This window comes from Medicago sativa, chromosome 6 (genome assembly GCF_051527215.1).
Source record: "Medicago sativa cultivar Bolivia chromosome 6, Bolivia_mono, whole genome shotgun sequence".
Taxonomy (NCBI): Eukaryota; Viridiplantae; Streptophyta; class Magnoliopsida; order Fabales; family Fabaceae; genus Medicago; species Medicago sativa.
In genome coordinates this window covers 56,814,746-56,829,499 of record NC_140754.1, presented here as the reverse complement: position 1 = coordinate 56,829,499, position 14,754 = coordinate 56,814,746, and positions in this window count along the sequence as shown.

Genomic DNA, 14,754 nt, shown 5'->3' with positions numbered 1-14,754 from the left:
TCAAAGTTTGAAACACATTGCTAGACTTTCAAATGAAGACCGAAAGGAGGTTCTTCGTGCTTTTCGAAGGACTATGAAACAACGTTGAGCGGTGTCTAATGTGTCAAAGGACAAGGTATTGTCTAACATAGATTCTTCAAATAGTGAGTCTCAGTTATCTGTTAACAATGATTGGAAAAATTGGTTGGTGCTTCATGGTAATGACAAGGCGGCGTCTGAGGATGTCTATGGTATAGGGAAGGCTGTAATAATATGTTTGATGTTTTGTCCGGGGTGGGAAGGAAAAATAATGAAGGGGGGGTGGTCTGAAGTTGTGTGGTTGTAATGAAAATAATTTATTGGAATGTTTGGGAGTTTTGAAAAAAAGGAGGGAGGTGCGTAATTTGGTGAGGGAGAAAAATCCTTTTATTCTTTGTCTTCAAGAATCTAAATTATCTGTGTTTGATGATTCAGTCTATAAATCCATTTGGGGTGATGTAAATGTTGATTTTTCTTTTAAACCTTCATTGGGAGCCTCTGGATGTTTAGTTACTATGTGGGATGTTACGGAGCTCGAGGAGTGGTCGTCTATGTCTTTTGATCATGTTTTCGTGATTTTCGGTCGTTTTGTGAAGACTGGAGAGCAGTTTGTTGTATTTAATGTTTATGCTCGTCGTCAGCACTTTCCCTGAAATAATTTATCAAATAGATTGGGTTCTTTGAAAGATCAAAATATATGTGTATGTGGTGATTTTAATGTGGTTCTGTGCATAGAGGAACGTCGAAGTGTTGGAAGTTTGTTTAGTCAGGTGTGGAGCGAATATTTCAACAACTTCATTGACAACAATTTTTTGGTGGATTTACCTCTTTGGGGCCGCAATTTCACGTGGTTTCGAAGGCATGGTAAGTCAATGAGCCGCATTGATCGGTTTTTGCTTTCCGAGAAATGGTGTTTGGCTTGGCCTAATTGCTTCCAGCTGACATATCTCGTGGTTTATCGGATAACTGCCCTTTGGTGCTATCTATTGATGAAGAAAATTGAGGACCTAGACCTTTGACGATGTTAAAATGTTGGGAAACTTTTTATGGCTATAATAATTTTGTCTGTGAAAAATGGAGCTCTTTTCAGATAGATGGTTGGGGTGGATATGTCTTGAAAGAAAAATTGAAGTTATTAAAATTGGCTCTGAAGGAATGGCCTCAACGTCATTCTATTTACCCTGGTTTTTGGTAAACAAACGCTGGTTTCCGAAAACGGTTAACTCGAGAGATCAAGATATCAGGGCATATTGTGTTTATGTTTGGCAGAAAGTTTCAATGTTCTTGATGTAAAACAAAAATTAAACGTCGGGATCGATCACGCGTCGAATCCGCTGAAGCAAATTGCTTAAAAGAAAAAGGGTAAATTGCAAGGAATTTAAAGGATAAACTTAAATTGTATAAATGAATGTAAAGTGGTACACAAATTCATACATTTGCAACTTGTTTACTCGTTTCTCCTATAGCGCGGATAATTTGAGTGTGTAAGTTTTGTGTGTATGCGAATTTTACTTTTTAATCCTTTTGTTTGCAATCTCAAACCCGTCGAGAGATAATGTCTTTTGTTTACAAACCTGTCCTGCTCTCTAAGTAACCTGAGTGCATCTCGTGGTCTTTTTTCTGCTAAAAACCCTTTTTTCGATCAAAACCTTTGCACAACATGCTCCTGAGATCTCTAGTTCGGTCTTGCTTGTAATAATCAGAACTACTCCGTAGTTTGCCAAAAACATAGACAAACACCTATACAGAAATCGTTGAATGTAACCGCTAATAACCACCCTAGAGTAATAACTATCGTAGTTTGCTTAAGACTTCTCTTCGATATCTTGCTTGCTTGTCGAAGACGTTGTCGAACAAAAAGATCGTTAAAGATGGACAGAATGCCATCCCTGTCGAAACCTTCGTTGGCCAACACCCTCAGCATGATCAAAAAATATGTGGCTTCATCTGATTCTGCAAAGTAGGCTTGGCTTTGAAGGTGAGAAAAACACAAGAAGGGGGGTTGAATTGTGTTTTTGAAAAATTCTTCGTTTCTCCTAAAAACTGAACACACTGATCAGAAGCTAAGTGAGACAGCTTCTGAAGTGATAATCAGAATCTAAATGCAGCGGAATAAAACAGAGAGAGAGAGAAGAAGAACGACACAAAGCAATTATACTGGTTCCTTCCACAATCCGGAAGTAGTCCAGTCCCCCTTGCACTTCCAAGGAGATTTCACTATGAGTAATATCTGATTACAAATGCTCAAGCACACAAGCAAGAGACTTCCAATGCTCAAGCACACAAGCAAGAGACTTCCAATGCTCAAGCACACAAGCAAGAGACTTCCTTTGCTCAAGAACACAATCAAGAGACTTCCTGCTCAAGCACAACTGCAAGAGACTTCCTAACTAAACAAAATTACACAGAAAATTGTTTAAGGTTGAACACTTGATATACAATCAGAGGTGCTCACAATACAAATCAGATACAGACTCAATGGACTTAAGAATTTCTCAGATATGACTTTGAGACACAGAAATTCTAAGTGAATGCAGAACAATTTCAGCAGAGGTTTGGTACTTGTGAAAATCTTGTGAGTCTTTCGTTCAGCGTTCTTGCATTGCCAATTCTCTAAGTCTTCACTCCTTTATATAGAGGTGTGAGAGAGACGTTGTGAAATTGCCAGCACACCAAAGAGTCGTTGTTGAAGCTTGATCTTTCACCAATAATCTTTTGCCTGATTTGGCTGTTGTCCTATGAAGAACAAATTTGAAATCCATTCCTTATCCAAAGGAACATCTATGCAGGCGAAACCGTATTCTGGAGCTGTTTTCTTGTCTTGTAGCGTGGACACAAAACAGAGTAGTGGAGAACGTGGTTGTACAATTCGTACAAAGTACAATGTCAACGCTTTCGTCCAAATTGCAAGCACAAGCCTTCAAACACCTTTGAAATGACCGTTGCAAAACTCCACTAATCCTTTGTTTGTGTTTTCGAATCCAATAGACAGCTTTTGCATTGATGATTCTTCAATTCTTGATTCTTTGCAAATCCAGTTGATATTCAGCTTCTGGTGAAATGGCTTCTGATGAGGCAGCTTCTGATGATGCAGCTTCTGATGATATGACTTCTGCAGCTTCTGATGACGCAGCTTCTGATGATGTGGCTTCTGGACCTCTTGTCTTCAGAAGCACTATTCTTCAGGAGCAGCTTACTTCAGGAGCGCTATTTCTTCAGGAGCGCTTTTTCTCTTCAGTAGCAAGATGCCTTCAGGAGCGTCCAAGCTTCAAATTTTTGTTGTTTCCATAGCTCTTTATTTGCTCATTCAGAACCAATGATGATGTAACTTTATAATTATGGTCCTGTACACTTGAACAAATATTAGCTAGTCCAATTTACAATTTTTAATACCTTGTTATCATCAAAACCCTTTAAGGTTCATTGTTAAACACATTTTGTTCCAACAATCTCCCCCTTTTTGATGATGACAAACAAAAGTATTTAAAATTGATCAATTGTTGTTAATCTAATTAACAAGTTGACTTTGGGGTTCTGAGGTTTGTAAGCTCAGAATCTGAGGTTTGTAAGCTCAAACTCCCCCTGAGTCTGATAGTCTTTAAGGTGAGGTTTGTAAGCTCCCCCTAAGTTCTATCCAGGTTAATTAAATTCATTTTTCGCACAATAATATTATCAGAGCTTAAAAACAAAATTGAATCATTGAAAGAATTAATTTATAGATAAGAAGAATGGTTCAATTAATTTTACTTGAATTTTGATACTCCTTCGTTCGTTCATAGCTTATACCAATAAGGTAAAAAAATGATAGAAGGTTTTCAAAAATTTCAAATGCCATTAATGGGGCTCAGAGCCTTTAAATACTTGTCACATATACTCCCCCTTTTGTCATTATCAAAAAAAATTAAAATAAATTTAAGCATAAAAGACAAAAAGATATGAGAAAAACTCAAACAGGAGAGAGTATAAAAGAAAATGAACTAAATAAGTCAGAGCAAAATATATGAACATGTATATCAATTGTCAGAAGCAGCTAAACAGTCAGAATCAGTAAGCATTCAGAAGCAAGAGAAATAAGACAAGATGGTTTCAGAAGCAAGGACTAAGAAATTTTAAAACAGACAACAAACAAAGAAAAACACAAGGGTGTGCAACTAAGGGTTGGTTTGTTGTTGTTTCTTCATCTCTTCCATTTCTTCAATCTTCTTCTTCAACAGTTCTTCAAGTTGTTGTTGCCTCTGAAGAAGAGCTTGTTCCCTTTCTCTAGCTTCTTGCTGCTGCTGTGCCATCTGTTTCTTCAGAAGCTTACACAACCTGGCTTCTCTGGTCAAGTAATCCGTTTCAAAGAAGAAAGGCTGGTTTGCCAGGAGCAGTGTAGAACTTCTTACTCTAAGACTCTGATTCAGATTTTCCATTAGCCTTCTGACTGAAGCTTGCTTGACTCTGATGCATTTAACCCTTATGCTTTCAATTAGCTCAGTTGCCCGGTTCTGAAGAGATGCCCAGGAGTCATCATATGCACTTGTGAGATCAATTGTCCTTCGTTGATCCACAAGATTATGCAACTGACTCAAGATTGAGAGAAGCTCAGAATTAATATATCCAGATTCCAGGATGTTTGAGGGTGGTTGTTCAAGGATTTCAAGATCAGAATCACTGATTTCCAAATCTTGAACAGGGTTAGGAACTGGAATGGTAAAGTGTGTTTGTGTGTTTGAAGATGAAGGCTGGTCAGAATCAATGTGTGTGGTGGAGGTTGAGTCTTGAACATTGACTAGAGAGATGTCAACATCCATGGGAGTTGGTTCTGGAGAGTGTTCAGGTAAAGGTTGAAATTCAGTTTCAGTTGGTGGTTGTTGTGGTGAAGTTGTTGTTTGATTGTTGAGTTGGGGGTCAATGATGGCTATTGGTGATTGTGGGGGTGTTGTGGGTTTTTGTGGTTCAGGTGTTTGTTGATGGGGGTTTTCTGAAACAACATTTTCAGAAGCAGCTGCTTCTGGAGTTGTTTCAGAGGCCTTTTCTGAAGTTTTGTCTATGGGTAATTCACCTGAGTAGTGGAGAGCAAGATTGTCTAAGACAGAAGTGTCTTCTATTTGTTCAGGTGCTGATGGTGCTGATGGTGAAATGGGGAGAGAGGTGACTGGAATCTGAATTACTTGATCTGCAGGGCCAGCTTCAGAAGTGATCTTCTGTGGATCAGCAGATTGAGAAACTGCTTCTGAAGTTCCCTCTTCTGGAGCAGTTTCAAAGACGAGCATCATATCGTCTTCCTCATTGTCTTCAGTAGGTTTACCAGCAATGGCTCTTACTTCAGCCAGTTTATCTTTGTAGAACCTATCACAGTCCTCCAATCCCAAAGCCTTGAGCTTTTCATCTCTTTGATGAGTGTATTGAGCTTTTTGATCCTTTCTTTCTGATATAAGATCAGCAGCATCTGAAAGATCAATTCCAGAGTAGTATCCAGAGGCTGCAGCCTTGAGAACATACTCTATGTGCCATTGTGCAAGTCTTATTGGAATACCACAGATGCTGGACCTGATTTCATCTTCCATAAATGGCGCAAGACCCATTTCTTCTCTTGTTTTCCCTTCTAATTCAGGATACATTAGCACCATCTGACTTTCCTCAGCTAAGGATGCCGCTTTGTTGTAGAATTTTGCTCTTACCCAGAAGTGTCTAACCAGAGCTTCATATGTTGGTCCATTCAACATTTTGAAATAATCCATGAGTCCTTGCTCTTCATAGTAGCTTCTGATTGAACACCTATGAAAATTCAGAGAATCAAAGTCCACTGGATTCTCTATCTGAACCTGCAAATCCCATTCTTCCAATTTCATGCTTCTTCCTCTGTAGTCATATTCAGGGACTATTCGTGAAGTAGACACTGAATCTTCTCGTTGCGAGCTTGATGATGCCATTTGATGATTTACGAAGATTTGAAGAAGATGAAGATTTTAGGGTTCTAAGGTTGAGAGAATGCGCTTACTTCGCAAGAGGTTTGAGAGCAAATGTGTTTGTTGTGAGTGAGTAGTGTGTGAATTGTCAAAGTGTTAAAAGTAAAACGATTGCAATTCAAAAGAGACAAACAAACATAACATTAATGACAAAATTGGGGGCGCGTGAAAAGTACTTTCAAAGCTTTTAAATCATCATTGCCCTTTTAGTTATACACCAACACATATAGGCCACGTAAGAAGTTCACAGAGTAACTACCAAGTTAGTGGGCCAGAAGTTACTTTTTAAAAGGTAACTTCCAACGTTTCCACTAATTCAACTATTCAGAAGCAACAAATCCAGCTTCTGGACTTCAGATGCTGACGTCATCATCAGAAGCGAGTTTTCCTCAGAACCTCAATAAAGAGCTTCTGATGGACTACCGCTTCTGAACTAACTTCAGAACCTAAAATCCTATTCAGGAGCAAGCAAGCATTTAATCAGATACAAAGTGCATGTTCAAATTTTTCTTTATAAATCTTTCAACAGTTAAAGGCTTAGTAAATATATCAGCCCATTGATTTTCAGTATCAATGAATTGTATATCTAAAATTCCTTTTTGAACATAATCTCTGATAAAATGGTGTTTGATTTCAATGTGCTTCGCTCTTGAATGCAAAATTGGATTTTTAGACAAACAAATAGCAGCAGTATTATCACAATAAATGGGAATACTGTTAGCAGTTATCTGATAATCTTCCAACTGATGTTTCATCCAAAGTAGTTGTGTACAACAACTTGCAGCTGAAATGTATTCTGCTTCTGCTGTAGACATAGCAATAGTTGTTTGTCTTTTGCTAGCCCAGGATATAAGATTATCACCCAGAAATTGACAATTGCCACTGGTTGACTTTCTTTCAATCCTATCACCAGCATAATCAGCATCACAGAATCCAATTAGCTTATAATCTAAGGATTTCCTATAAAGGAGTCCAAGATTGGTCGTTCCTTTCAAATACCTGAAGATTCTCTTGACAGCAGTCATATGAGATTCTCTAGGATCTGATTGGAATCTTGCACACAAGCATACACTGAATAAAATATCTGGCCTAGATGCAGTGAGGTATAACAAAGAACCAATCATACCTCTATACAGCTTCTGATCTACTTTAGTTCCTTCATCTTCTTTGCTCAGGTTGCACGTAGGATGCATTGGAGTGTTCATCACTTTACAATCTTCAAGTTTGAACTTCTTCAGAAGCTCCTTTGTGTACTTTGATTGATGAACATAGACTCCATCTTTGCATTGATTGATTTGAATGCCAAGGAAGAACTTCAGCTCTCCCATCATGCTCATTTCAAATTCATCCTGCATTAACTCAGAAAATTCCTTGCAAAGAGATGCATTAGTAGAACCAAATATTATATCATCAACATATATTTGCACAACAAGAATATCTTTCCCAAGGGTCCTTCTGAAGAGTGTAGTGTCAACCTGTCCTCTCTTAAAATCATTTTTGATTAAGAAATTACTTAGTCTATCATACCAAGCTCTGGGAGCTTGTTTCAAGCCATATAGTGATTTCTTCAATTTAAAAACATGGTCAGGATATTTAATATCCTCAAATCCAGGAGGTTGCTTAACATACACTTCTTCTTCTATGACACCATTGAGAAATGCACTCTTGACATCCATCTGATATAATATTATGCCATGATTAACTGCATAGGAAAGAAGTAACCTGATTGCTTCCAATCTTGCAACTGGAGCAAACGTTTCAGTGTAATCAATGCCTTCTTGTTGACTATACCCTTGTGCAACAAGCCTGGCTTTGTTTCTTGTTACTTCACCTTGCTCGTTCAGCTTGTTTCTGAATACCCATTTTGTTCCAATAATGTTCTTGTGCTGAGGTTTGGGTACCAGATCCCACACATCATTTCTTTGAAATTGATTCAACTCTTCTTGCATAGCTAGGATCCATCCATCATCTGAAAGTGCTTCATCAACTGTTGTAGGTTCAATCATTGAGATTAGTCCAATCATTGACTCTTCTTGTCTGAAATGTGATCTTGTTCTTCTTGGACTATCTTTGTTTCCAATGATTAGCTCTTCAGGATGTGAAGACTTGTGTTTGAATGTGTTTCTGGGAGGATCTGCTTGATGTGAGCCATCTTGTGCTTCATCAGAAGCAGCTTCATCTTGTGCTTCTGATGTGGGTTCAGCTTCTGAACTATCTTCAGATTCAGCTATCTGATCAGGTTCTGGAGTAGCTTCAGGAACCTGTATCTCTGCAGAACTTTCACCTTGCTTTGAAGTTTTATCTTCAAGCTCCTTGTCATCAAATTTAACGTGCATAGATTCTTCAACACAAAGTGTTTCTGAATTATACACTATGTATGCCTTTGACCTTTCAGAGTAACCTAAAAAGATTCCTCTTTGGGCCTTGGCATCAAATTTCTTTAGGTAGAGCTTGTTGTTCAGAATGTAACATGTACATCCAAATTGATGAAAGTAAGAGATATTGGGTTTTCTTCCTTTAAAGAGTTCATATGCTGTTTTCTCCAAAATAGGTCTAATATAGATCCTGTTTTGAACATAGCATGCAGTATTCACTGCTTCTGCCCAAAAATGTTTTGGTAAATTGTTTTCATGAATCATGGTTCTGGCCATTTCTTGTAAAGTTCTATTCTTTCTCTCTACAACCCCATTTTGTTGTGGTGTTCTAGGAGAAGAGAATTCATGGAAAATTCCATGTTTTTCACAAAAAGCTTCAAATGGCTCATTTTCAAATTCTCCACCATGATCACTTCTGACTTTCAAAATTTTTGATTCTTTTTCAGATTGAATTTGAGTGCAGAAGCTACTGAATACATCACACACAACATCTTTACTCTTTATGAATTTCACCCAAGTCCATCTGCTGTAATCATCAACAATGACTAATCCATATCTGCTTCCATATAAGGATGCAGTACTTACTGGTCCAAATAAATCAATATGGAGTAATTCTAAAGGTCTTGAGGTTGAAACAATATCTTTTGTTTTAAAAGATGATTTCACAATTTTCCCTCTCTGACATGCACCACAGAGTGCATCTGAATGATAGTCAATGTCTGGTAGCCCTTTCACAAGTTGTAACTTACTAAGCTTAGAGATTAACCTCCAGTTAGCATGTCCCAACCTTCTGTGCCACATCCATTTCTTATCATTCACTGATAGTAGGCAAATCACCTTCTGATCAGCCAGTTCAGAAAAATTGATTTTATAGACATTGTCAACTCTCTTTCCTTTGAACACAATGGATTTGTCTTCCTTGTTGATTACTGTACAGTTGGGTTTTTCAAAAAGCACATCATAACCATTATCACAAAATTGACTAATGCTCAAAAGGTTATGTTCAAGACCATCTACCAACCATACATTATTAATTGAGGTAGAGGAGTTACCAATAGTTCCTGTACCTATGATCTTGCCTGACTGGTTGCCTCCAAATTTCACATTTCCTCCCTCTTTCATTCTTAGGCTGAGGAACATGGACTTGTCTCCTGTCATGTGTCTTGAGCAACCACTGTCTAGGTACCATGATCTTTGCTTTGGCACTGCTCTTAGACATACCTGCATCATTGACATTTTTAGATTTAGGTACCCATTGTTCTATGGGTCCTGGAAGGTTGGTACTTAAGGCTTTACTCTTCACTTCTTGTACCTTGTGCTGTGAGTTGGGTTGCTTCTGATTAACCATCACCTTAGGTTTTGGTACTTCAGAAGCAGTAACTGTCTTCTTCTGAAACTTAGACTTCAGAACCCCAGATTTTGGTTTCACCAGACTCTGAGGAATAGGTTCTGATCTTTTCAGGATCTTAACCTTTGAAGTTTTGGAATCAGATTTGATCATAGCCTTTGACTTAGAGTTCTTTGGCTTTGAAGTAATCTTAGCCTTAGAACTAGAAGCTTCAGGTTCTGATTGAACAACAGTTTCCAACTCAGCCCCTTCTGGTACAAAGAATGTTTTCAGACCTTCCTTGATGCATTCACAACAAGACTTTAGATTGGTTTTATCAAGTTTCACTTCTGGAAAACCAATTCCTCTGCCATTGTTCTTGTAAATGCTATAAATCATAGAAGCTACTCTGCTTCTGTCAATGCCAGATATAATAAAATCTTCAAGAGCAATTTCATGGTTACTTAAAGGTTTTTCATTACACTTTTCTTGTAGCTTCTGACATAAGAACCTGAGCTGATCTTCATATGTTTTACACATGAAGTCAAAGCCCCTAAGTCCTTGTTCAGAAGCTTTCAGATCCAATAGAGTTGATTTTTGCTGTTGTACCAAATCAGCATATTTTTCTTTTAAATCCTTCAACTCATTGGTTCTTACTTCAAAATGTGTAAGAAGTTCTTTAAGTGACTCAACAAGTTCATCTCTGGGAATTTTGGAATATACCTCATTTTCATCTTCTGAGTCTGAATCTGATCCAGCTTCTGAAGTTGCTGTTGCTACCAACCCAACAGCTACCTTTGCATCTTCATCAGCTTCCTCTTTATCAGATCCAGATTCACTACCCAAATCATCCCAGGTTGCCATTAAACTCTGCTTAATCTGCTTCTTGAGTTTGCTTGGTTTGAATGTAGACCTCTTTGACTTGTCCTTTGACTTTTCTCTTTGAAGATCAGGGCATTCAGCAATGAAGTGTCCAGGCTTCTTACAGTTGAAGCATCCCTTCTGATCTTCTTTCCTTGAGCTTCTGGAGTTACCCCTTCTGGAGAGAAACTTTCTGTTCTTCTTGGCCAGATATTGAAGTCTGTTTGAGAGCATGGCCATTTCTGCAGCATCTGGTTCAGAATCTGAACTTGACTGTTCTTCCTCTTCAGATTCAACCACTTTGAGAGCTTTTGATGACTTGCCTTTGGATGGAAGAGCTATTGATTTACTCTTCTTAGTAGACTCATGTTCATTAAGACTTAACTCATGAACTTTGAGAGAACTAACAAGATCTTCGACACTTAAAGTGTTTAAATCTTTAGCTTCCTCAATGGCAGTCACCTTCGGTCTCCATCTGGCAGGTAAGCTTCTGAGAATCTTGCTTACATGATCAGAAGCAACATAGCTCTTCTTTAGAATCTGTAGACCAGAAACTAAGGTTTGAAACCTTGAGTACATCTCCTCAATAGTTTCATCATCCTTCATTTTGAATAACTCATACTGATGTACAAGCAGGAGAGCCTTTGCTTCTTTGACCTTCTTGCTCCCTTCATAATTTGAACAGAGAGAAGCAAACATAGCTTTAGCAGTGGATTTGTCACTCATCTTCATGTATTCTGCTTTGGGTATGGCAGTGACAAGAGCTCCTCTGATAATATGATGCTTCTTGTAAAGTTTCCTCAGTTCTGGAGTATGTTTCTTTCTATCCACAGCAGCTCCTTCTTCATCAAGGACTAAACCACCAACGCCGTCTTCCAGAATATCCCACAATTCTTCATCTAGGCTCATGATGTAACTGTAAAAATTGGTCTTCCACCAAGAGAACTCTTCAGCATCTCCATTGAACTTTGGAACTTTTCCAACACTGGTTTTCTTACTATCACTATAATCATGTGAGACATTTTTATAGCTAGTATCACCATCAGGAGGAGGAGTAGTCATGCTTTTCTCAGATCTTTGACTGTTGCACGGTTAAGTGATACACAACAGACCAAGGCTCTAGATACCAATTGAAGGTGAGAAAAACACAAGAAGGGGGGTTGAATTGTGTTTTTGAAAAATTCTTCGTTTCTCCTAAAAACTGAACACACTGATCAGAAGCTAAGTGAGACAGCTTCTGAAGTGATAATCAGAATCTAAATGCAGCGGAATAAAACAGAGAGAGAGAGAAGAAGAACAACACAAAGCAATTATACTGGTTCCTTCCACAATCCGGAAGTAGTCCAGTCCCCCTTGCACTTCCAAGGAGATTTCACTATGAGTAATATCTGATTACAAATGCTCAAGCACACAAGCAAGAGACTTCCAATGCTCAAGCACACAAGCAAGAGACTTCCAATGCTCAAGCACACAAGCAAGAGACTTCCTTTGCTCAAGAACACAATCAAGAGACTTCATGCTCAAGCACAACTGCAAGAGACTTCCTAACTAAACAAAATTACACAGAAAATTGTTTAAGGTTGAACACTTGATATACAATCAGAGGTGCTCACAATACAAATCAGATACAGACTCAATGGACTTAAGAATTTCTCAGATATGACTTTGAGACACAGAAATTCTAAGTGAATGCAGAACAATTTCAGCAGAGGTTTGGTACTTGTGAAAATCTTGTGAGTCTTTCGTTCAGCGTTCTTGCATTGCCAATTCTCTAAGTCTTCACTCCTTTATATAGAGGTGTGAGAGAGACGTTGTGAAATTGCCAGCACACCAAAGAGTCGTTGTTGAAGCTTGATCTTTCACCAATAATCTTTTGCCTGATTTGGCTGTTGTCCTATGAAGAACAAATTTGAAATCCATTCCTTATCCAAAGGAACATCTATGCAGGCGAAACCGTATTCTGGAGCTGTTTTCTTGTCTTGTAGCGTGGACACAAAACAGAGTAGTGGAGAACGTGGTTGTACAATTCGTACAAAGTACAATGTCAACGCTTTCGTCCAAATTGCAAGCACAAGCCTTCAAACACCTTTGAAATGACCGTTGCAAAACTCCACTAATCCTTTGTTTGTGTTTTCGAATCCAATAGACAGCTTTTGCATTGATGATTCTTCAATTCTTGATTCTTTGCAAATCCAGTTGATATTCAGCTTCTGGTGAAATGGCTTCTGATGAGGCAGCTTCTGATGATGCAGCTTCTGATGATATGACTTCTGCAGCTTCTGATGACGCAGCTTCTGATGATGTGGCTTCTGGACCTCTTGTCTTCAGAAGCACTATTCTTCAGGAGCAGCTTACTTCAGGAGCGCTATTTCTTCAGGAGCGCTTTTTCTCTTCAGTAGCAAGATGCCTTCAGGAGCGTCCAAGCTTCAAATTTTTGTTGTTTCCATAGCTCTTTATTTGCTCATTCAGAACCAATGATGATGTAACTTTATAATTATGGTCCTGTACACTTGAACAAATATTAGCTAGTCCAATTTACAATTTTTAATACCTTGTTATCATCAAAACCCTTTAAGGTTCATTGTTAAACACATTTTGTTCCAACAGGCTTAACACGAAGTGAATCCTTGGTAAGCTAGGATGGGGTTGATAGAACATTTCAGCAGCTTTAACAATGCATAAAAGCACATGGCCGCTAAGGGTGAGTTGTCGCATGAACTTCCTCTGTCCCACGTTGGGTGAAAGGATGGTGAGAAGATGCAAACAATCGACAGACACAACCCTAAGTGTAACACCCCATTTTCCCAACGTAAAATTTTCATAAATAAAATCAGAGTTTTTCATCATAAAACGGAATGTCACATTTCTTAAAAATCATAAATGGAATAAATAATAATTTATCCTTCAAAACGTTCAACAACATAATATTTAAAACTTCGCAGTGGAATAGTTTGACAACTTAAATAATCTTTGGCACAAGGGCCTCAATATAAAATCTCATAAAACTTAGTTCAACATCAATTCTTGAAAGATTCATAAAGTAATACGTAAGGAACAGAAAGTAAAGACATAATCCCATCATGTTACGTATCAGAGCACCTAAGACACACACACACTTGTGAGGAGTCCACTCACTACCGCAACGAATCTTGGTTACCTGCAAGTTACCCATACGAAGAGCAACATTTTCAAGCAGAAGGGGTGAGATTTCACAAAACAATAATATTAGGCATATAATTCAACAATTATATCTAACATCTTAAACTTCATTAACTAGCATCATTAATCTTCCTACAGTAGTCATAAACTTCATCATACATCATCAAAAATACAATCATAAACATCATCACATATCTTCATAAATATAATCATAAAACATCATCTTATAGCATCATAAGTACAAACATAAACGTCATCATATATCATCATAAATATATTCATAAAAGCATCATCACATATCATCAAATAATAAACATAACATCGTCACATATCATCATCTAATAGACATAGACATCATATCATAAATCATATAGCATCATATCATAAATCATATAGCATCAACATAACATCATCATCATCATAAACAACTTCATAACCATTCATCATAAACAACTTCATAATCATTCATCATAAACAACTTCATAATCATTCATCATAAACATCTTCATAATCATTCATCTATAGTCACTTCGTTAAAACATCACAAATTAACATCTTGACTCGACAATGGATCTAAACTCAACTATGCAACTCTTAACGTCTTAAACCATCTCGAATCATCATTAAATGTAAATGCATGTGGTACCATTCTAGGGCATAAGCCCTCATCGTCGTTAAGCATAAATATACTCCTAGGGCATAAGCCCTCTTCGTCGTGGGTTGAGCAAAAGCTCCTAGGGCATAAGCCCTCATCGTCGTGGGTTGAGCAAAAGCTCCTAGGGCATAAGCCCTCATCTATAAATGAGTGTGCATGGACTCAACATCTTACGTCTTAGAAACTTCATGAACATCTATGACATCTTAACAACTTGACGACTTCATAACCACTCGACGACTTAACAACTTCATATCATCTAAACGACTTAACATCTTAACATCTTAGCATCTTAAAACATCATATATAATTCACATTAATACTCATATAACAATATCACATTGATAATATTAACAACAACATGACAGCACACAATTAATTCACCATATATCATCGTATTCAAGTATC